Genomic DNA, 25,495 nt, shown 5'->3' on the forward strand with positions numbered 1-25,495 from the left:
CGAAGTTTGCCGATGATACAAAGTTAGGTAGACAGGCAGGTAGTACTGAGGAAGTGGGGAGGCTACAGAAGGATCTAGACAGGTTGGGAGAGTGGTCCAGGAAATGGCTGATGGAATTTAACGTGAGCAAGTGCGAGGTCTTGCACTTTGGCAAAAAGAATATAGGAATGGACTACTTTCTAAATGGTGAGAAACTTAATAAAGCCAAAGCACAAAGGGATCTGGGAGTGCTAGTCGAGGATTCTCTAAAGGTAAACATGCAGGTTGAGTCTGTGATTAAGAAAGCGAATGCAATGTTGTCTCTTATCTCAAGAGGGTTGGAATATAAAAGCAGAGATGCACTACTAAGACTTTATAAAGCTCTGGTTAGGCCCCATTTGGAGTACTGTGTCCAGTTTTGGTCCCCACACCTCAGGAAGGACATACTGGCACTGGAACGTGTCCAGCGGAGATTCACACGGATGATCCCTGGAATGACAGGTCTAGCATATGAGGAACGGCTGAGGATACTGGGATTGTATTCGTTGGAGTTTAGAAGATTAAGGGGAGATCTAATAGAGACGTACAAAATAATACATGGCTTTGAAAAGGTGGATGCTAGAAAATTGTTTCTGTTAGGCGAGGAGACTAGGACCCGTGGACACAGCCTTAGAATTAGAGGGGGTCATTTCAGAACGGAAATGCGGAGACATTTCTTCAGCCAGAGAGTGGTGGGCCTGTGGAATTCATTGCCACGGAGTGCAGTGGAAGCCGGGACGCTAAATGTCTTCAAGGCCGAGATTGATAGGTTCTTGTTGTCTAGAGGAATTAAGGGCTACGGGGAGAACGCTGGCAAGTGGAGCTGAAATGCGCATCAGCCATGATTGAATGGCGGAGTGGACTCGATGGGCCGAATGGCCTTACTTCCACTCCTATGTCTTATGGTCTTATGGTCATACACAAGTTTGTGAGGTGCTTGTACTTGCAGAATTACATTTTACTTTGCTCAAAAACTGCATGATCCTGCAAATCCAATTTTTAAATTCGAATCAGTCTGACCATTGTGGCACAGACAGTCTCACACAGGGCAGCTCATACCTACAATGCATTATCTGGGCCGACATGACACCAACTGTTAAAGTTCACTTGAGAATGTAATTTTTAAATGTTCTGTGATTTACATATGAAAGAACTGAAACCAATATGTTCATTCTAAAAGATGAGAGACTTAACAAACAATCCAGGTATTTTTCAATAGATAATTTCAGTTACACCACACGAAAATTTCTGTTTCTTACAATCTTGTACTCCACAACCACCTGATGAAGGAGCAGCACTCCCAAAGCTAGTGCTTTCAAATAAACCTGTCGGACTATAACCTGGTGTTGTGAGATCTTTAAATTCTTCCAGTTGGGAATAGCAGGGTGACTTCAGTTGTGGCTCCACTATGATGTCTTCCCCAATTTATTGCCTGTTATTTAACAGGGCTTGTTTGATTGGGTGAGGTAAGAGACAAAATCTGTTGGCCATAGAACTCTAAATTGGAGTTAGCTTCAGGGAAGATAGAGAATTTGAAAAGAAAGCAGAGTAGTAACTCATCCAATTACCCCCATTCGACCACCAACAACAATCAAGTCGAGGCTAGCATTGCCAGCTGCCATTTGTGTGGAATCACAAACAATAACAGCACAGAAATGCCACTTGATCCATCATATTTGTGATGACATAAATTGCACAAAATTCCAGAACTTCAGATTTTTCTGCACATTTTCAATAGTGACTTTTAAAAAGAATGTAAATTCTTTCAAATTTAGTGACATTGCTTTAATATTTTCTGCAGAGAATTCCAATATTATTCATCCCTTATACAAAGAGAAATAGTTTCCAAATCTTTCAACTCATTTTTTCCTGCAACCTTAACCTTGTGTCCACATTTGTTTTCACAACTTACAACCTTGCAATCCTAATGACTATTGTTGGATCACCTCCTTAAACTTTCCCATCTTGCGATTCTATCCCAATCTCATCCCTTCTACACCATGATGCCCAGAAATCTACATTGTACTCCAATTAAGTTCATAATTGCTCTCATGCTTTTAGGTTTGTATGACTCAAAGATTGATGTCAAGCATCTGTTCATTCCCTATTGGGAGAGCAAAGGCCTGTCCTCCCATGGAAAAATGGACATGGAGCTCAAGGGAAGTGTTGCAAGTCAAACAGGATTAATAAAAGCAAACAAAAACAAGCCTTCTTCATCAGTGGTTTTGGTGCATCACAAAGACAGGATTCAGCATTTGTCAAAATTCTTCATCAAGGCTGTCGGTAACCTTTCTGTTGTTACAAAGTTAGTTGCCATTGCAATTTTTTAAAGCAGCAACAGCTTTGACTCTTTGCTCTTCTTGTTTTACCTCTGCTCTCCTCTTAAGCCACAACAGCCAACATGCCATTGTCATCACAGTTGATAAATATCTCATAAGACATCCCTTTCATGGGCACTATATAGTGAAGCAGAATACAGTGCTTTATAAAGTATGAATGAGAATATCAGCTTCCATTAAATGCATATGGTTATATCTCTAAGAAAACAGCTCGAAATATACATTTGTACACCTTAATCGTTTAATGGATTCATAAAATATATACGTATCAACATAACAGTGTACTAGGTTCATGAATCAGACTTTCTTGAAAGAAACAAACTTTAGACAAGCAGAGGACTGAAAGAAGTTATTTGACCAGGAAGAATTTATAGCCCTTAGTTAACTGATCTCACCTGAAGCAACAACATAGGAGAGGAGATTCCCTGGTCTAGTCTCAAAGAACTGTGAAGGGCATCGCAGAGGGGGATGCTAAAGTGTCTTTTCACCCATACTGGTCATGCAAACAAGAAACAAGAGTAGGCCACTTGACCCTTCAGATCTGCTCCACCATTCAGGAAAACTATAGCTGGTCTGATTTTAACTTCAATTCTTTTTTCCTGCAAATCATGATAATCTTTCAACCCCATGGCAATCAACAACATATGTATTTTTTCTTTAACGCCAAAGATTCTGCATCCAGTGCCTTTTGAGGAAATGAATTTTCAAGACTCAACACTTGGTGAGAATAAACTGTTTCCTCACTTCTTTTAATGGGGTGACCATTTCTTTATATTACTAATGAGTTTAAACTATGGCTCCCAGGAATTATCTGCTTTTTTTTGCCTCTGCTGGAGTGCACATGGCTGTGGGGATTTTTTTTTGTGGGAGGGGAGGATGGTGGTGGACAACTGTAGGCAGGATCTTTTCCTTCCAAATGATTTAGAATTTGGGTTGGCTTGCCTCCTACAATGGCTGTTAGAAAGTTAGCATAGGAGGCATGCCATAAGTATAATCCTGCAGTTTTGCTGTCTTTTAAAGGACAGTTGACTTCACTATCCTGCCATCTTTATTCCAAAATTTACAGGAAGATCCCTCTGTAACCATGCTTTCATTTTCCCCTCTTCTGATCTTTCCTGGCTTCTGTGTAAAGATCTCAGTGAAAATTCTGTACAGATGATGCAATATGAATGGACCAGCTTCATAGTCAACAGAAGTTGGCGATGTCCAGCTCCACACAAGAGGACTAATTACTTGGGCAACATACTTGGCTGTGCTCCATGAAAGTATCTGCCAGAGGCCATCTTCAGAAGAAAAGATGTTGGCAGAGAAAGTAGCCTAAAAAGGTCCGGTAGTTAAATCACCAAACTGAGCAAGGCTGGTGATCAGCAAGATAACAGTTCAAAGAAAACTGTTGAATGCATTCGATACCAAAGTAGCTCAATAGAGATCACAGACTTTAGTCAGTGACCCAAATGGCCATTTAGCAAAGACTCTGGGATTTGCAAACAATATTTTTGCAATTGCTTCTTAAAGATTAATGATTGATCTTCATATTTCTTAAAATATTTTTAATTTTTTAAAAATGGGAATGACAAGGTGGGGAAGACAAAAAGAAATAATTTATAGGCTTCTTTCAGAGCTAGTGCTTGAATATGCATGTTTCTCAGCAGTTTTCCATAACTGATATTGCATATCAAATATTTCACCAAACAGATTAGAAAGCTACTTTGATCAACACTACTTATTTCAAAAGAAATCATTGTACTCAAAATCTTTAACTTTGGCCCTACTGAAATATTGATTAATTTTTCATTCGGAGTAATCTGTCTCAGAAATCTGGCGTATTAAAGAAATTGGTCTCCCAGTGTAGATCCCAAGACCATTTTGAAACTAACTTCAAATTAAGCAATAAATCCAAAATTGCACAAACATTCCTGGACAATTTTCACAAATGTAAAAGCCATACCTTTATCCAGAACACACAAAGACCAGAGGCAAACACACCAAACCTTTCTATAGTCAAATTATGTTGACCCAATGCATGCACTCATGAGGCTACATGCCCAGGAATGCACAGTGTAAATCCAAGTTATTTGAAGAATGATTGGCCTGCGTCGAATTCAATGCCTGAACTACATGCGGGCCAGTTTACCACAGCCCTGTGCGCCCAAAGCAATTTCTGCTGAGGTGCAAAGTTAATTGAGAGTTGATGAAGTCTTATTTAAAATCCTATCATTTCCCACAAGTTTGCAAAAATAAGCATTTGACAAAAGGTGATTCAAGATCTCACTCAAATCCAATTTTTTTTCCTAAAAGTCAGTTTTTTTTAAAATCAGTTTTTAAAATGAGCTATATCTCATCCCTATCAACAGGATGCAAAACCACTCAATACAGTACTGCTGGTCATCATGAATCCTTTCAGACTGTATTAAATAAAGGAATATCAGAAACAGCTCATAAGGCATGAAGCAGATCTCACTATTTTCACACGCCAAACTTTGAACAATAAACAATAGTCTTTACTTAATTGTTCCACTAACTGATGCTACCACAGTCTCCCATGAAACAAAAATATAATCAGAAAACTACAACTTCAAGGGGAAAGATAAAAAATAAACTACAATAGCAAAACTAGATTTAAATACATTGATTTTTGCAAATTGTCTGTTGATAAACCTCTATTGTAGAAATGAAAATTCCAGACTAAAAGCCAAGGGCTTAATCACTGGACTTGAGCAAAGATGGTTAGACTAGACTGCAGGAATAGCGTAGTTCTCATTCTTTCATCATACTTTAGGCAAGGATGGCAGGGGAAAACAAGGAAGAGACAGTTTAAATAGTTCCTAATTGGTAGACAATGACACCTACTTTTTTTTGGATCAGAGTGGTGCTGGAAAAGCACAGCAGGTCAGGCAACATCAGAGGAGCAGGAAAATCGATGTTTCGGGCAAAAGCCCTTCATCAGGAATAGAGGCAGGAAGCCTCCAGGGTGGAGAGATAAATGGAGGGGTGTGGGGAGAAGGTAGCAAGGAGTGCAATAGGTGAATGGGGGTGGGGATGAAGGTGATAGGTCAGAGAGGAAGGTGGAGTGGATAGGTGGGAAGGGAGATTTGGTAGGAAGGACAGGTCATGGGGACAGTGCTGAGCTGGAAGGTTGGAACTGAGGTAAAAGGGGGGTGTGGGCGGGGGGGGAATAGGGGATAGGGGAAATTAGGAAACTGGTGAAGTCCACATTGATACCCTGGGGTTGAAGTGTTGCAAGGCAGAAGATGAGACATTCTTCCTCCAGGCACTGGGTGGGGAGGGAGCGGTGGAGGTGGACCTGCACGTTCTCGGGAGAGTGAGACGGGGAGCTAAAATGTTGGGCCACGGGGCAGTGGGGTCAATTGGTACAGGTGTCCCAGAGATGTTCCCTGAAGCGCTGTGAGGAAACATCCAGTCTCCCCAATGTTGAGGAGACCGCATCGGGAGCAACGGATTTTGTAAAAAATGTCAGTGTCTTGGGAAGTCTTCATCTGCAGGAATGAGTTCACCTACAGCTGCTCTGCCAGCATACAAATGGACTCATGAGAGCACCACTGAAGCTGAGGGTGCAGATCTGAAAGAGATGGACCAAAATCAGAACCGCGTGGGTTTTCTTTTTACTTAGGAGGCGGCAAAAGTATGAGCGGGCAGGGTCAGGGCTCACATAGACCCAGGAAGGCTTTCAGTTTTGCTTTAAGTTCGTGAGAAGGTCTGCTGCTGCTGAGCTAAAAGCTTGAGCTCTCTGCTGGAGTGAAGTCTTCGGCGAGAGGCTTCCTCTTAGAAGATAAAAAAGCAGGTTGTTTCGTTCAGTATTGTGTTGATAGGTTGAGAAGGCAGCACATGAGAATAAAACTATTTTGCTAAATTGCCTTGCCAAGTGTGCATTTATGGGATGCTGCTTTTAGTGGAAGTTAATTAATGGTTCAATCATAAATTATCTTGTTAAGTATTTCAATAAAGTAAAGGTTATGCCTTTTGTATTTTAGCTGCATTGTAAGAATAAGGTATGTTTTGCTGAAAGCTACATGTGGAACACAGCTTACACTAGCCTTTAAATAGATATAAAAGTTACAGCCTAGGCTCTCTCCTTAATATATACAGTGGCTGAGTGAGGTAGGGAAGGAGGAGAGAAAGAGGAGGAGGAGGAGATCTGGTCCGTAACAAGGTGGGGGGTCAAAATGGTGCTCAAATACACCACTGTACAAGCACTCTTCAAATTAATCAGATGAACTGTCACTATAAATAGTAAATAAGGAGGAGGTTCTTAAAGTTACTTTAATTCAGCTGTGTCACAAAGTTAGTTTTAGATCCATGATAATACAAATAAGGAAGAAACAACATACAGTAAATTTCTGCTGAGTAGAAAGAGCTTCACTGCCTCCAAGTACTGATAGGCTCCATCTGCGCAAAATGCATCTATAGTCTACAGTATTTACTTAGTATATTATACTGAGCAGATGTCCCAGTTGCAATTTCATTCCTACTCCATTTGTGACAATATCAATCCCACAGCGCCAAAGTGTCTCAGTAGCCGGAAGATTCTTCGAGATGCGCTAGTATTACATTTCCTGGAAACCTGCAGTGTGGAGGATGCACTTTGATTGAGACCAAAGCAGTAGCTCAAGCACAATTGCTTTTCCCACTACTGAGTAGGTTGCAGAATTGCTGGAGTCAAATCTTCACAGAGACATAAACAATCTAAGAATTAGAGTCTTGGATTAGGTGTTCCTTGGTCTTCAATCCCATAGTAGAACTCTGCAGCAATTATAATTTTGTTTTGAAAAATAGGGTCAGAACCTAACTGGCCAACTGCTTTTCAAATCTTATCACCCTTTCCTTTCCATCTGCTTTTCACAAGCTATTACACAAAAATGAATGCTAAGCACTCTCTGGGACCTATCCCAAGTGACCATTCTTCTCATAACATAAGCAAGCCATGACCCATACACATTTACCAGTATCTATAAAATCTTCAAAAATCAGTTCCTGAACAAAAGTTGCAAAATACACAGAGATACACTCCCACCCTCAATGTACCTGCCCTAAAAAACAAGCTGAGCTTTTGTCTTCCAATAAAGTTAGTGACCTTTCTGTCCTTGTATCTCAAAAGCAGCCTTCACAGAGAGGACAGAACATGTGCCTTATTCCCAATGGACCCTGCAGTCATCAGGAGTATGCTCACAAACAGACAAGGGGACGGTTGACACTCCGTTTGCTAGCCTCTGTTCAAACAAACAATCTCATTAACACAGCATTAATAGAGAACCAAAAAGCATTCCTTCACGTATCTCCTAAAAGAACTCAAAAATTGTACCCTTGGTCAATGTCCCCTATTTAGCATGCAGTGTGAGAGATATGCAATTCAATCACAAGAATGCAACATAGAAACTACTCCCTCAATCGGAAACGGAAAAGTGGCCTAATTCTCCTCTACACTATACATATCATTCCTCACAAGCAAATGCTTCCAGGTCACAGCCAGCACAAGACTTTGAGCTGCCCTCTTGCAAAACATTGCAAATTGGCTCTCCCACTTGTCCTGAAACAAAATAGTATACATCCAGTCATTTTCTTTGAATATAGCAACAAAGGGGGCAAAAAAAATTACATTGCTAATACCCTTCACCACATCTCAGAAATATTTTACATAGAGACATATAGTTAACTCTTTGGATTTTATTGAGTAGGCATCTACAGTTTCCAGCAGCACATCAATTCAAGTCACTAGAGTTGCTGGAGAGATTCAGAACATTTTGCGTATTGGTGAAGCCTTGTTTTATAGTTCAAATAATCAATGCTGCTTAGTCTAAACATGAAATGGAGATTTGCAATTTCAGTAATGCAGTGAGCAGAGAAATATTGGTCATCTTAGCTAACAGCATTAGCCACTTTGAAACCTGGTTCACAGCCTGTCCCACAGCCCTTATGGATTCGGAACCATCTGGAGAGAGGTGTTGATCAGAGAAACATAACTCCCTTTGTCTCAGAAAGTCTAAAAGAAGAGAGGGAATCTTAATGCTATTACCAGAATAAGCACTCAGAAGAGTCCTACCAACTATCTCGGCTCAGGGACTTTAAAGCTTTATAAAAAAAGGAACATAAGCATTAGATTAAAGGCAAGGCTGGTAAGTGTAGGGAATGCTGGATGTCTAGAGAAATTGAGTTAAAAATCATACAACACCAGGTTATAGTCCAATAGATTTAATTGGAAGCACACTAGCGTTTGGAGCGACGCTCCTTCATCAGGTGATAGTCCACTATTACCTGATGAAGGAGCATCGCTCCGAAAGCTAGTATGCTTCCAATTAAACCTGTTGGACTATAATCTGGTATTGTAAGATTTTTAACTTTGTACACCCCAGTCCAACATCAGCATCTCCAAATCAGAGAAATCGAGGTTTTGGTCAAGAAAAAAAAAAGAAAGCATATGTTAGGAATAGATAGAGATGGAGTGAATCCTTAGAAGGGTATAAAGGCAGTAGAGTATATTTAAGAGGGAAATCAGGAAGGCACCCAAACAATTTTATAAATAGATCAAGGGGCCTAAAGGGTAACTAGGGAGAGATTAGGGTCTCTCAAAGATCAGCAAGACAGCCGAGGAGGTGCTAAATGAGTATTTGCATCAGTGGTTAGTGTGGAGAAGGATATGGAAGGTATAGAATGAAGGGAAATAGATGGTGACATTTTGTAAAATGTCCATATTACAGAGGTGGTGGTGCTGGATGTCTTAAAATGCACAAAAGTGGATAAATCCTCTGGACCTGATCAGGTATACCCTAGAACTCTATGGGAAGCTAGGGAAAGCGATTGCTGGGTCCCTTGCTGAGATATTTGTATCAATAGCCACAGGTGAGATGCCGGAAGACTAAAGGTTGGCCAACGTGGTGCCACTATTTAAGAAAGGTGGTAAGGAAAAGCTAGGGAATAATAGACTGGTGAGCCTGACATCGATGGTGGGGAAGTTTGCGATTAGATTAGATTAGATTAGATTACTTACAGTGTGGAAACAGGCCCTTCAGCCCAACAAGTCCACACCGCCCCACCGAAGCGCAACCCACCCATACCCCTTACCTAACACTACGGGCAATTTAGCATGGCCAATTCACCTGACCTGCACATCTTTGGACTGTGGGAGGAAACCGGAGCACCCGGAGGAAACCCACGCAGACACGGGGAGAACGTGCAAACTCCACACAAGTTGTTGGAGGGAATAGTCAGGGACAGGATTTATACATATTTGGAATGGCAAGAACTGATTAGGACTAGCCAACATGGCTTCATGCATGGGAAATCACATCTCATTAACTTGATTCAGTTTTTTGAAGAAGTAACAAAGAGGATTGATGAAGGCAGAGCAGTTGACATGATATATATGGACTTCAGTAAGGCATTCAACAAGGATTGTCATGGTAGACTGGTTAGCAAGATAAGATCACATGGAATACAGGGAGTAGTCATCATTTGGATACAGAACTCAAAGTTAGGAGATGGAGGATGGTGGAAGGCGGCTGCTTTTCAGACTGGTGACCTGCGACCAGTGGTGTGCCACAAGGATTGGTACTGGGTCCACTGCTTTTCGTGATTTATATAAACGATTTGGACATGAATACATGAGGCATAGTTAGTAAGATTGCAGTTGACACCAAATTTGGAGGTGGAGTACACAGCAAAGATGATTACCTCAGAGTGCAACTGGATCTTGATCAGATTGGCCAAAGGCTGAGGATGGAGTTTAATTTAGATAAATGTGAGGGGCTTATTTTGGAAGGTCAAATCAGGACAGGACTTATACACTTAATGGTAAGATCCTGGGAAGTGTTGCTGAACAAAGACCTTGGAGTGCAGATTCATTGTTCCTTGCAAGTGGAGTCGTAGAAAAAAAAAGCAAGCATATGTTAGGAATAGATAGCAGAGATCGAGTGAATCCTTAGAAGGATATAAAGGCAGTAGAGTATATTTAAGAGGAAAATCAGGAAGGCAAAATGGGGACATGATTTAGCTTTGGCAAATAGGGTTAGTGAAGGCAACGTTTGATCTGCTTTCCTTGATTGGTCATAGTATTGAGTACAGGAGTTGGGAGGTCATGTTGCAGCTGTACAGGACATTGGTTACGCCACTTTTGGAATAGTGCGTGCAATCTGGTCTCCCTATCAGAAGGATGTTGTGAAACCTGAAACTGTTCAGAAAATATTGACAAGGATGTTGCCAGGATTGGAAGATTTGAGCTATAGGGAGGGGCCGAATAGGCTGGGGTTATTTTCCCTGGAGCACCGGAGGCTGAGGAGTGACCTTATAGAGGTTTATAAAATTATGAGGGGCATGGATAGGATAAATAGACAAAAGTCTTTCCCCTGGTGTAGGTTTAGGATGAGAGGGGAAAGATATATAAGAGACCTAAGGGGCAACTGTTTCATGCAGTTGGAGGTGCATGTATGAAATGAGTGCCAGAGGAAGTGGAGGAGGTTGGGACAACTACAACATTTAAAAGACATCTGGATGGGTATACGAACAGGAAGGGTTTTAGAGGGATATGGGCCATGTGCTGGCAAATGGGATTAGATTTATTTAGGTATCTGGTCGGCATGGACAAGTTGGACAGAAGGGTCTGTTTCTGTCCTGTACATCTCTATGCTTTTATACAAGATTTGAAGTTCACTTCCTCCAATGTCTTTATAGCTAAAATCTTCAAGATAGCAGAATATCCGATTAAGATTAACAGGACCTGTAAATTTGGAGCTAGCGTAAATTCCAACAACTCAATTGACAAAATTGTGAAATCCTTACCAGTGATCACGGTCTGTCCACCAAAAGCACAAGATTACTAAACGGAGTTATTCACCATATTAAGCAATGATACAAGGACCCTCCGGTGGTTCTTTATATCAAGCCATTGTAGCAGCCAGAAACACTCAGCTCTGATCCCTAATCTAATTATTTCATCTTAACCTGGGCACCAAATGTCAGGTCCTGAGACTTCAAAAGAAAACTGCCAGGAATTCCTTCTTAAACAGCAGTCCCACCACCCTGGCTGGAAGTCAGAAGGTTTAAAATATAACCAGGCAATTTTTGTGATGTCAATCAAGGGGAAGTATGCCACTCCCAGTTACAGGGATTCAGATCAACAAGACAGACAAACAAACAGATGTGCAGTTAACAAAAAATTTACATGATCCCAGTCCATCACGAAAACCAACCTTCCTTCCACTGACTCGGGAAAGTGGCCATCAAAGACCCCTTCTACCCTGGTTACACTCTCTTCCATCAGGCAGAATGCGTTCCAACAGATTCAAGTACAGTTTCTTCCTCCCTGTTATCAAACTTCAGATGGACCTCTCATATGAGGGGTCCATCTGAAGTTTGCACCTTCTCTGTAGCTGAAATACTATATTCTGCATTCTATTCTATTAACCTGAAGTACTTATGTAAGGTGTGATTTGTTTGGGTTACACACAAAACAATACTTTTCACTGTAGCTAGGTACATGTGATCATAATAAACCAAATCAAAGTGTTTCAGAACCAGGTGATGACATTTTAGTAATTGCTGTAATGTAGACAAATATGACGACTAAATCATATATACCAAAGTGATAAATGACAAGACAATGTTTTTAAATTGATGTTCATTCAAGGATAAACAGTGGCCATAAGCTAGAGATCTTCTCTGCTCCTCAGTGTCAGGAATCATTCATATCTTCCTGAACATCGATTGCAGTGCAGAGAGAGTGCGGCAATCACCATGATAGTACAATGGGACTCAAACCCATGACTCAGAGGTGAGAGTACTGCCGCTGAGGCCAAAAACTGACATTCCAGGGATCCCAAGGAATACTTTAGAGTGTTATCGCTCTTCTGTGTTCTTCCTACAGAAGAAAAAAAGCCCTTGGATTTCAAACTTATTGATTTCTGAGACAGGTAAAAAAAATCTCATCTAAATACAAATTATTTTAAGGGAACAGCCTATTATTTTTGTCCTAAACCACTAATAATGATACTGAATGATTTGGAAAAAGAGGAACTTTGTTCAGAGAGTGTACAGGTTATGCTAAACTTTTATAAATCATTGGTTAGAACTCAACTACAGCACTGCATCCAATTCTAGTCAATCTTTCTCAAGTGTGTCAAGGCTTTGGAAAGGGTGCAAAGGAGACTTACTAAAAGTCAACAGTGATGGAGAAATGCCGATTGCCCACAGACACTGCAGAATGAATATTATCGAGAGATTTGATATAAGTATTTCAAAATCAGCGTTTTGACAAGCTGAAATCAGAATAAATCATTTCCAGTGACAAAAAGGCCAATAACTGTAGGGCAAGATTTAAGGCATTTGGCTCAAGAACCACAAGAATCATGAGAATATAAAAACTGCGTTAGGATGATTTGGAATATACTACCTAAAAGAATAGTGGAAGCAAATGGAGTAATAACTTTCTGACCAGAATTAGATAAATGTTGGAATGGATAAATAACTGCAGAGCCACAAGAAAAAAACAGGGGAATTAGCCTTAATTGGGTAGCTCCTTCAAAAGCCAAAATACAAGAGGTCAAATGGCTTCCTCCTGCATAATGATCTAATAATGACTCTGTAATGCAGGAGTGAAGAATATTTCAGTTGGGCAATGTCCTTTTGTAAACAGTGCTATAGCAGAATTCATTTGAAAAGAATCGCTGGTAAGAGGCCATGCACCTATTTGTAAGGTACAGGTACTTTCAGCAACATTTTCTTCCCCTCTTTCTACACAGGTCCTGTTTGAAGGATAAGATGAACACTGATTTGCGTGGAAGCCAAAACACCACAAACTGCAGACCATTTCAACAAACTGAACAAGATGAAGATTATGCCAGAAGCTGGACTGAAGACAGTAATAGAACATATCAACTGCCCACTCACAAGCCTATCAAACAAGTTAATCAAATGGTAACTTACTCAAACTTTACCCACCCACAAGAGCACACAATCCTGTTCTTTATGGAAACTAATATCCAGATAACAAATTGAATATAGTTTAAGGAAAAAAAAAGAGAAATATAATAAAGAGGCTGCATACTTCATTTTAAACTTGTTGAAAATTATAACTATTCTTTTAAGCAAACAAAAGCCATCTTTACCCAAGATGTTAACTTTTACTTCACCAATGCTACCAGACCTAAAATATTTCCAGCACTGCGCTCTTATTTCAGATTTCCAACATCTGTAGTATTTTTAGATTAGATCAGATTCTCTACAGTGTGGAAACAGGCCCTTTGGCCCAACAAGTCCACACCGACCCACCCAGACCCACTTCCCTCTGACTAATACACCTTACACTATGGGCAATTTAGTATGGCCAATTCACTTAACTTGCACATCTTTGAACTGTGGAAAGGAAACCGGAGCACCCGGATGAAACCCACACAGACACGGGGAGAATGTGCAAACTCCACACAGATAGTCGACTAAGGCTGGAATTGAACCTGGGTCCCTGGCGCTGTGAGGCAGCAGTGCTAACCACTGAGCCACCGTGTAGCCCCAGTGTGATTTTGTTGTGATAAACACATGGTGACTTTGGAAGCCATGTGATTGACAAAAATATATTTGAATTCTCGTCAAGACTGACATTTATTGCCCATCCCTAGTTTCCCAGAAGGGGTGCGGTGATAAAAGGTCTTATTCTATTTAATTTAACTGACTGGCTCACTAGGTCATGTCAGAGGGTAGTTAAGAGCGAACTGTGTTAGTGAAAGACCAGAGACATATGTACAGCAGACCAGGAAATGGAAACAGGTTTCCTCCTTTCAAGGAGGAGTAAACCAGTTGGGCTTTTACTTTAATCTGATAGTGATAACAGCCTTTATTCCTGAAATCAAGTTCTCGAACTGCCATGTTGCAGTTTGAACTCAGATTCTTTGAATTTTGACATAAACCTCTGGATTATTATTGGCAGCCCAGTGGCTCAGCGGTTAGCACTGCTGCCCCACAGTGCCAGTGACCCAGGTTCTACTTCAGCCTTGGACGACTGTGGAGTTTGCACATTCCCCTCGTGTTTGCATGGGTTTCCTCCCACAATCCAAAAAAGATGCACAGGTTAGATGAATTGACCATGCTAAATTGCCAATAGCGTTAAGAATGCATAGGTTAGGTGCATTAGTCAGGGATAAATGTACAGTAATAAAGTAGGGGAATGGGTCTCGGCGGATTACTCTTCAGAGGTCAGTGTGGCCTTGTTGGGCCAAAATTGCCTGTCTCCGCACTGTAGGGATTCTACGATTCTCAACTTTGCTCCAGTGATCAGAACAATCAAGATTTAAGATTGAGGGACAGAGAACAGGGATTGGGACAGGCACACAAAAGTTTCAATCCCTTGAAGAATGGAATGATGCAAACAAAGACTGACCTCCTTTAAAGTGCACCTTAAAATCTGTTGGCCCAAATTATCTCTATTGCGCTTCATTAGGTGTAAATTGTATTCACTAATCTGCAAATGAAATGATTTTCACTTGAGCTTTTAAGGTTGCTCAATGTTTTTATAGCTTCATAATAAAGCCATTAAGAGCAGTTCTTGCATAATCGTTTTTTGTCCACTTAGCATCTGCTATAATAAAGCATGAATTCAACAACAATTAACTGAGTGTCACATGCCATTGGAAGCCCTTTGTTGGATTTTTTCATGTGGGGGAGATGAACTAAAGATGTACTGCAAAGAAACAAGTCATTTGACCCAATCAACTGGGTTGTTATGCTCCACACAAAAGTTTCCTCCAATCCTACTTCATCCTCCAAAATACCCTGCTGTTTCTTCCTTCCTTCTGTCAATACCACATCAGAAAATGCAACTGTGCTATTCGCCTCAATTACTCATTGTGGTTGCAAGCTCCACTTTTGAACCAGCCTCTTGGTACAAAATCTTGCACAAATCTTATTTGGACATTTGTACTGAAATTAATAATATTCCATATTGCAGTGTGAAATGAGGTTAAACAAATATTTGTCACCCATTAGCAAGATATTACTTATATTGCTTTTCCATAAAAACAGTTTGCATCCCCAAAAAACCAAGAATCTTCATTAACTTCAATAGGTTTACTGTTTACAACGATCTTCAAACAATTTAACACATTTTGAAACTCTCCAGCACAGTTTATTGAACGATAAACATCTCTTCACTGACATCTACTCTCTTCTAACCATTCTCAATGGCTTATTGAAGTTAAGACGAACATCGATAAAGCCGACTAGCACATCTATGGAATACTAGTGGACCAAAACTAGTGTACGAGAGCATTACAATTTGTCTTTACATTCACTGTGTTCTCTCGTTACGCTCCCCTTACAACCTAATTGCTGCTAACGCAGAGTGTTTGGTTTCAAAGTAAAAGCACCCTGCAAAACAAATTGAAATAAATTAAGGCTGTATAGAGGCCTTTTTCTTTTTGTGCAATTTCAATTCAGTCAGGGAGCAGGCCAGCGGAAGGCCATCGACAAAACTCTAGAAACGTCAAACGGTAGCTAGAAACAGCATAGATTCATGCCTGACAAAAAAAAAGATTATGCAAGAACTGCTCTTAACAGCTTTTTACTGACTGTTTAAATGACTCCTGTTCAGAGCATTTGGTATACAATTAACAAGTAAATATTTCACTTATTCGCAGGCCTGGCTACAATGGAATCTGGCAGTCCAGACACTGTACACACGCTGGAAATGATAACTATGTTGAACTTTCAAAATGTCACTCCTGCTGAGCATGTAATTACACCACACAGAGTTGTGGTTTGGACTGAACGAGAAAGTGCAACAGCTGGGCTTTAACATTAGCTCCTGTACCTCTGGGTATGCAAGGTGGGAAAACTGGCCTCGACTCTGGTCAGCTCCTGATGGAAATTGAGTGACATTTACTGAATGACAAGCACAGACTCAGGCCAGAATTAGACAAAAATAAAATACTCAAAGCACTCAGGTCTGACAGCATCTGAAACTGAGTCATAACCAACTCGACGTTAATTCTTTCTCTTTCCACAAATGCTGCCAGATCTGTTGGATATTACGCGCATTTTGTTTTTATTTCAGATCTCCAATATCTGCAGTATTTCACTTTCATGTGAGGCCAGCTTAGTTTGCCAAACGTGATGACACAAAATTGGACAGCATCGTAGATAATGTCGATGACAGCATAAAATTACAGTGGGATACTGATAGGTTAGGTGAATGGGCAAAGTAGTGGCACACGAACTTTGATTTAAGCTAGTGTGAGATTACCCATTTCAGACTGAAAAGGGACAAATGTAGGTATATTTTAGATGGCACAAAATGAAATATAGTGATGTCCAACAAGATTTGGGCGTAGAACTGGGGGCATAGTCTAAGAGTTAGGGCCAGGCCATTCAAGAGTGATATTAGAAAGCACTTCTACATGCAGAGTGGTGGCGGTTTGGAACCCTCTTACTCAATTGGCAGTTGATGTGAATTCAGTTGTTAAATTGGAGATAGACAGCTTTTTATTAAGCTAGGGCATCTCAGAATACGGACACAAGGCAAGCATATGAATTGAGGCTGTACATCACCCACAATCGTATTGATTTGCACAGCAGGGTTGAATGGCCTACTCCAGTTGCTATGCTACTATATAAAATAACCTCCTGACCGAACTGAGAAAAAGAAATGCATTCTGTACTAGTTAACTGATCCAAGTAAACTCAAGTGCAAAAATATAGCATCAACTGGGGCCAGATCACCTTTCAACAGACAGATCAACAGAATCAGTTGCTAGTTGAGTGACCATTCCCAGAGGCTTAAGCAGTACTAACACTGTACCAAACAAAATCGTCCCAGGTTGTTCTGAATGACCAACACTCACTCATCAAAGGCACTGGATATAAATTAATCGTTCGTTTTTGGCCAGTGAAGTAAATTCTGAGTGTGTGGTGAAAGTGATGCATGGATATTCAGAACAAGCAGATTTTCAAAAGCAATTCTAAGTGTGAATTTAGTCGGCATCGGCGAAGAGACAGGAATTAGAGAGATAGTTTCTATATTTGTACTCTGGCACTATTCAGGGCTGGAAGCTCTTGATTAATACTTAAAGCTGTGACTCTTCCCTCCATGATACAAATTAAAAAAGTTCATTGACATAATGACCGAGTTTAGGCTTAAGTATATATCCCCCCCCTTCCTTCTTTTCTCCATCCCTCTCCCAGAGCCATATTGTTTTCCTGGGTCAGGAGAAATTAACAGAGACCCTTGTAATTTACTCAACAGCAATGCCAGATGGGCTTGACAAGCAGGATTATGTGCATTTCCACCTTGTAGGAAGAATGAAAGCAACAGGAATGTCGGTCTCAGAAAGGAGCCAGTAGGATTGTTAAACTGGAGGCTCTCAGGTGGAACGATCCCGCTACACTATTTTGAAAGGGGAAGAGGGGGTATTCCAAGTGTCCTAGCAACGACTTATCTCTTAGCTGACAGCACAAATAAAATGGATAACCCGATTACTTTCACACCAAGAGTAAACTTTATGTGCACAAATTAGCTACATTTCCACATTTACAACATTGACCACATGACTAACAGTGGACCTCTGGATGCACACCAGATAGTGAAAGAAAGGGTCATTATACAAAAACAAACCTATCAGGCTGGGAATCAATCCTAAAATTTTCCAACTTTGTACAGCTTAGGGACTTGCTGGATAACCTAGTTAAGATTTGCATGAAGCTATACACTCTCCTGCCACTACTCTGGTCACAGGACCCTATGAAACAACCATTGCTTGTGGTTTGAAACATTGATTTTAATGAGTGCCATAAAAGATTGGCATAAAACCATAAGAAATAGAAACAGGATTAGGCCAGTTGCTCCCTTGAGCCTGCTTTGCCAACCAATAAGAACATGGCTGACTCAACACTCCTCACACCTACTTCTCTGCTCTTTTCCACATTACCCTTTAATCTATCTCCGTGTTAAATATACATGGGGACTCTGCTTCCACAGATCTCTGGCAAGAAGTTCAAACATTTAGTGAAGAAATTCCTCCTTATCTCAATCTTAAATTGGAACCCTTTTATTCTGAGTCTGTGTCCTCTGGTCCTAGACTCTCCCACGAGGGGAAACATTCTCTCAGCATTTACCCTGTTAGGCCCTTAAGAATCTTGTACATTTTACTGATACCATCTTTTATTGTTCTTCATTTTGAGGAGTCCTAACCTTTTTAGCCTTTGCACATGGGCCAATCCCTCCAATGCCAGAGATCATCATAGTTAACCTTCTCTCCAATCAAGTGATACTTTTCCTTAAATAAGAGGACCAAAACTACTCCAGGTGTGGTCTCACCAGCACCTTGAAGTAAGACTCCCCTTGTATTCCCAACCCCCTTGAAATAAGGGCCAACATTCCATTAGTCTTCCTGATTATCTGCTGCACCAATGTGCTGGCTTTGTGATTCAAGTCCCTTTGTGTTGCAACTTTCTGCAGTATTTCTCATCTAAGTAATATTGCCCTTTTGATGTCCCTTCCAAAACGATTAACCGCACATTTTTCCATGTCATACTCCATTTCCCAACTTTTTGCCCAATTACGTAAGATATCAATTAAGTCTCTGTAAACTGTTAATATCCTTTTTCGCAATCCACCTTTCCACCTATTGGGCTGTCTGCAAATTTGGCTGCAGTTCGTTCACTTTCTTCCCTCGCATCATGAAAATTTATTGTAAACAGTGAACCTTGTGGAACACCAGGAGGTTGTCAAGCTGAGAAAGAATCCCTTAACCCAACTTAGTGTTTCCTGCCCATTCCCCAATTCTCTAACCATGCCAATATACTACCTTCAACAGTAAGCTCTAATCATATGACTTAACCATTTAAGAGTTACATTGACAAACACCTTCTGGAAGTCCAAATATAACACATCTACTGGTCCTCCTCTATCTATTTTGGCTGAGACTTCCTCAAAAAACTCGAGTAAATTATTCAGACATGATTTCCCTTTCACGAAACCATGCTGATTTAGTTTGCTTAGATTTTGATTTTCCAAATGTTCTGCAAGTACACCCTTAATAGTTAGTGGCAATACTTTTCCAACAATAGATGCTAGGCTAATCTGCCTATAGTTACTTTCTTTTTGCTGCATCTTCATTTTGGCAGCTTTCCAATCCATGGACATTTCTTGATATTGAACAATGAAGCACAATGGGACATTAATCATGATGTTACAAAGTCACGGTGCCCAAGAAAGAAACTAAATAAGAAAACAAAAAATACAGAAGGAATAGATCATTTGGCCCATTGAGCCTGCTATTCAACATAGTCACAGCTGTGCATCCAACTCAATACTGTGTTCCCATATTCTTTGATCCCTTTACTCCTGTATCTACAGCTTTCTTGAAAGTCTTCAACGCTTTGGCCTCAATATTTCCTGTGGCATAGAATTCCACTGGCTTATACTTGCTGGGTGAAGGAGCTCCTACTCATTGCCATCCTAAAAAAACCGACCCCTTTCCTTAGTCTGTGCTCCCAGGTTGTGGACACCAAGTCAATTAAAACACGCTTCCAGCATCCACCCTGATTGAATTTTAAGTTTCTGTGATCACCCTCATTCTAATCTCGAGTGAATCTCATACTAAACAATCCCGTTTTTCTCCATAGGTCAATCCAGCCTGGTAAACCTTCTCTGCACACCTCCCATAACTAGAACATCCTTCCTCAGAAAACAAAAAGACTAAAACTGCACATAATATTCCAGGTGCAGTCTTACCAATGCTATATCGTTGTAACAATCCCTTACCCCTCCTCCCCCCTCACCCCCACCACTGTATTCGAAACCTCTTGCTATGAAGACCAATATACTATTAGCCTTCTTCACACTTTGCTGCACCTGCAAGGTTACTTTCAACCAACTTGCATACATGGACTCCAAGGCCTCAATGCATTTCTTTTCCCAGTCTATTCCAATCATAATGATCTGACTGCTTGTTTTTGCTACCCAAGTAGATAACCTCACATTTATCTACATTATACTGCATTCGCCATGTATTTGCCCAATGAACCTGTCCAAAGTACATGATATACGACTGCAGGAGATTTCCTTCTAGTCACTCTGTGTCATTTAGTGGTAAGACGTAAATGTATTTGTAGAATCAGAGCAGCGCAGCACAGGTTGCGGCCATGTGGTGCTGAGTCAACACTAGCTATTTCAAAGAGCAAATCCAGATAAATCCACTCACCCAACCGCTTACAAAGAGCATTACTATTTATTCTATTTTACATATTCATCCAACTAATGTAGTTTTCTTTCCATACATAAATATATGTATACATATTATATATCTATACACACACACACACACACACACACACACACACACACACACACACACACACACACACAGGGAGACCCCCATATCCTCGGAATCGCATTCCATAGGTTCAGGTACCCACGGCGCGAACATATTATAAGGAACCTGCTGGAACCAGAGAGCAGGGGGCTGCTGGGAAGGTAACTCTCCCATTGAAATGAATGGGTTTGCTCCTATCCGCGGTTTTAGGCTTCTGCAGTAGGTCTTGGAACATATCGCCTGTGGATACGTCGGGGGTGACTATGATGAGTAATCAGGGTTTATTAACAGATTTAAAGCTACAAGAAAAGTTGGAAAATAAATCGGTCTCTCCCTCCCACAGAGGGGAATACCAGGCGGAATCAACATTTAAAAAAGGAACTGGATCAACATCTGTGGAAAACTACATTGAGGTTGACAGGGAAAATAATGACACTATTTTGTATTGAGAAGAATTGAGATACTTGAAAAATGGCAGTGAGTATGTACATAGTGATTATCAGGCCCGAGAGCCTTGAACACTCTCACTATGCACACTCATCTAACAGAGCGAAAGTGAGGACTGCAGATGCTGGAGATTAGAGTCGAGTGTGTGGTTCTGGAAAAGCACAGCAGATCAGGCAGTATCCGAGGAGCAGGTGAATTGTTCCTGTCAAAGGGCTTTTGCCCGAAACTTGACTCTCCTGCTCCTTAGCTGCTGCCTGACCTGCTGTGCTGCTGTGCTTTTCTAGCACCACACTCTCCACATTCACCTAACATGTTCACTCACGTGTGCACAACACATCACATTTGATTGCCAGACATTTTACCCAAATATCTAATAATTGTAATAGGAAACAAAGTTGAAAATTATAAACATTTATGTCTCAATGATCTTTCTACTACATATCATTTGCGCTAACGTCCTAGATATTAGTCCTTAATTCCCACAGACTCAGAGCAAACCTGGTGGGTTGGCAACACATCAAATACTTGTAGACTCTATCATGGATGTTTAATGTAGTCTTTGTTGAATACTGCAGCAAATTCTGTTATTTTTAGTGTACTATAACTACTAGCAGATCTGCATGCTCATGCATTTTAGGATGTTCCATTTATGCCTAAAGAAGGAAATTCCCAACATAAACAGATCTGCTGACTCCCCAAAATCAAGTCACACCTGAACACATGGCAAGTTAGAAGAATGAGAAATGATCCATTTGATACCTGAGTAATTCTTTGAGGGTAGGGGCTGAGACACTTTCTTCTGCTTAGGACAAAAGGTCAGTCTCAGGTTAAAGTTTGGCCATTTAGAGTTGAGATGAAGAGAAACTGCTTCACATATATCACTGTGGATCTCAAGAGATTAATAAAGTATTCAGTTTTATGAAGTCATAAAATTATTACAAGAGATTCCATGTTGGAGAGTCTTAAATGTTATTGATGCAATCATGTGGCCTAATGTATATACACATGTTTATAAATACAGCATCAAGTTTAAAAGGGAACCAAATGATTGCTATTAAAGTGGGAATTATGTTAGTAATTTTCTTCAGGACGTTTCAGTGTTAATGTGTAGCTCTCTCCATTATAAACATTCCAGTTGAACATAGAACATAACAGCACACTACAAGGCCTTCGGCCCTCGATGTTGCGCCGCCCTGTCATGCTAATCTGAAGCCCATCCCACCTACACTATTCCATGTACATCCATATGCCTGTCCAATGACGACTTAAATGCACTTAAACTTGGCGAATCTACTACCGTTGCAGGCAAAGCATCCCATACCCTTACTACTCTGAGTAAAGAAATTACCTCTGTCTTATACCTATCTCCCCTCATTTTAAAGTTGTGTCCCCTTGTGTTTGCCGTCCCCATACTTGGAAAAAGGTTCTCCCTGTCCACCCTATCTAACCCTCTGATTATCTTGTATGTCTCTATTAAGTCACCTCTCAATCTTCTTCTCTATTACAAGAATAGCCTCAAGGCCCTCAGCCTTTCCTCGTAAGACATTCCTTCTATAACAGACAACATTCTAGTAAATCTCTTCTGCACCCTTTCCAAAGCTTCCACATCTTCTTATAATGCAGTGACCAGAACTGTACACAATACTCCAAGCGTGGCTGTACCAGAGCTTTTACAGCTGCAGCATAACCTCCTGCTTACGGAACTCAATCCCTCTATTAATAAAGGCCAAAACACTGTATGCCTTCTTAACAACCCTGTCAATCTGGGTGGCAACTTTCAGGGATCTGTATACATGGACATCTCTGCTTATCTGCACTCCCAAGAATCTTACCATTAGCCCAGTACTTTGCATTCCGACTACTCCGTCCAAAGTGTATCACCTCACACTTGCCCACATTAAACTCCATTTGCCACCCCTCAGCCCAGCACTGCATCCTATCTATGTCTCTCTGCAATCTACTACATCCTTCGTCACTATCCACAAATCCACCGACCTTAGTTTCATCCGCAAATTTACTAACCTGCCCTTCTAAGCCCTCATCCAGATCATTTATAAAAATAACAAACAGCAGTGGACCCAACACCAACCACTGCAGTAAGCCACTAGTAACTGGACACCAAGATGAGCAAGTTTCATCAACTACAACCCTCTGTTTTCTTTCAGCAAGCCAATTACTGATCCAAACTGCTATGTCTCCCACAATCCCATTCCTCCACATTTTGTATAATAGCCTACTGTCGAACCTTATCGAATGTCTTGCTGAAATCCATATACACCACATCAACCGTTTTACTCTCATCTACCTGTTTGGTCACTTTGTCAAAAAACTTAATAAGATTAGTTAGGCATGACCTACCTTTCACAAAACTGTGCTGACTGTCCCTGATCAGATTATTCTTTTCTAGATGGTTATAAATCCTATCCCTTATACCCTTTTCCAACACTTTACCAACAACTGAAGTGAGACTCGTGGTCTGTAATTACCAGGGTTGTCTCTACTACCCTTTTTGAACAAGGGAACTACATTTGCTATCCTCCAGTCCTCAGGCACTATTCCTGTAGACAATGATGATTTGAAGATCAATGCCAAAGGCTCGGCAATCCCTTCCCTTGCTTCCCAGAGGATCCAAGGATAGATCCCATCCGGCCCAGGGGACTTGTCTATTTTCACACTCTGCCGTATTTCGAATACCTCTTCCTTGTGAACCTCAATCTCTTCTAGTCTAGATGTAAGTATCTCTGTATTTTCCTCACTAACATTTTCATTTTCTATAGGGAACACTGTCGAAAAATATTTATTTAGTGCTTCCCCGATGTCCTCTGACTCCACACACAACTTCCCACTATTATCCTTGATTGGCCCTAATCTAACTCTCATCATTCTTTTATTCCTGACATACCTATGGAAAGCTTTAGGGTTAACCTTGATCTTATCCGCCAACAACTTCTCATGTCTCCTCCTGGCTCTTCTGAGCTCTCTTTTTAGGTCTTTCCTGACGTCCTTGTAACCCTCAAGCACCCTGAGTTTTCACATTTTGTCCTAACATAAGCCTCCTTCTTCTTCTTTTTGACCAGGGATTCCACTTGGAGAAAGTGAGGACTGCAGATGCTGGAGATCAGAGCTGAAAAGGTGTTGCTGGAAAAACGCAGGTCAGGCAGCATCCAAGGAGCAGGAGAATCGACGTTTTGGGCATAAGCCCTTCTTCAGGAATGAGGAGAGTGTGCTAAGCAGGCTAAGATAAAAGGTAGGGAGGAGGAACTTGGGGGGGAGGGGCATTGGAAATGTGATAGGTGGAAGGAGGTTAAGGTGAGGGTGATAGGCCAGAGTTGGGGTGGGGGCAGAGAGGTCAGGAAGAAGATTGCAGGTTAGGAAGGTGGTGCTCCAACCCTAGGAAGTTCGAGGGTTGGGACTGAGAAGGTGGGGGGAGGGGAAATGAGGAAACTGGAGAAATCTGAGTTCATCCCTTGTGGTTGGAGGGTTCCTAGACGGAAGATGAGGCGCTCTTCCTCCAGCTGTCGTGTTGCTATGCTCTGGTGACAGAGTCATCCAAGGACCTGCATGTCCTTGATGGAGTGGGAGGGGGAGTTGAAGGGTTGAGCCACGGGGTGGTTGGGTTGGTTGGTTGGTCTTCCACTTCCTTAGTAAACCACGGCTCACACGTTCTAGATCTTCCTCCCTGCCTGACAGGTACATACTTATCTAGGACACACAGGAGCTTTTCCTTGAATAAGCTCCACATTTTTAATGTGCTCATCCCCTGCAGTTTCCTTCCCTATTCTACGCTTCCTAAATCTTTCCTAATTGCATTGTAATTTCCCTTCCACCAGCTGTAACTCTTGCTCGGTGGAGTACACCTATCCCTTTCCATCACTAAAGTAAACCTGACAGAATTGTGATCGCTGTCTCCAAAGTGCTCACCAACATACAAATCTAACACCTGGCCAGGCTCATTACCCAGTACTAAATCTAAAGTGGCTTCGCCCCTTGGAGGCCTGTGTACATATTGTGTCAGGAAGCCCTCATGCACACACTGGACAAAAACTGACCCATCTATAGTACTCGTACCGTAGTGATCCCAGTCAATATTTGGATAGTTGAAGTCCCCCATGACAACAACCCTGCCTATCTCACTCCTATCGAGAATCATCTTTGCTATCCTTTCCTCTACATCTCTGGGACTATTCGGAGGTCTATAGAAAACTCCCAGCATGGTGACTTCTCCTTTCCTGTTTCTAACCTCAGCCCATACTACCTCAGTTAACGAGTCCCCAGACATCCTTTCTACAACTGTAATGTTGTCCCTGATCAACAATGCCACACCTCCCCTCTTTTACCATCTTCTCGTTCTTAGTGAAAGATCTGAATCCCAGAACCTGAAAC

General features: G+C 41.1%; 1 protein-coding gene across 3 annotated transcripts in view; it reads right to left on the bottom strand.

Moving 5' to 3' along the window:
• The window catches only part of LOC140453534 (phosphatase and actin regulator 4-like), a 180,996-nt gene that overhangs the window by 125,318 nt on the left and 30,183 nt on the right, over nt 1-25,495 (bottom strand). Inside the window, exon 1 of one of the 3 annotated variants that reach the window (XM_072548293.1) lies at nt 4,306-4,327. The exons of the other annotated variants lie outside the window; for them this stretch is intronic. The gene's annotated coding sequence lies outside the window, so the exon portion shown is untranslated. Of the gene's footprint in view, nt 1-4,305; nt 4,328-25,495 lie in introns of those variants that run through there. 3 annotated transcript variants of the gene reach the window in all.

Source organism: Chiloscyllium punctatum, chromosome 27, assembly GCF_047496795.1.
Source record: "Chiloscyllium punctatum isolate Juve2018m chromosome 27, sChiPun1.3, whole genome shotgun sequence".
Classification (NCBI taxonomy): Eukaryota; Metazoa; Chordata; class Chondrichthyes; order Orectolobiformes; family Hemiscylliidae; genus Chiloscyllium; species Chiloscyllium punctatum.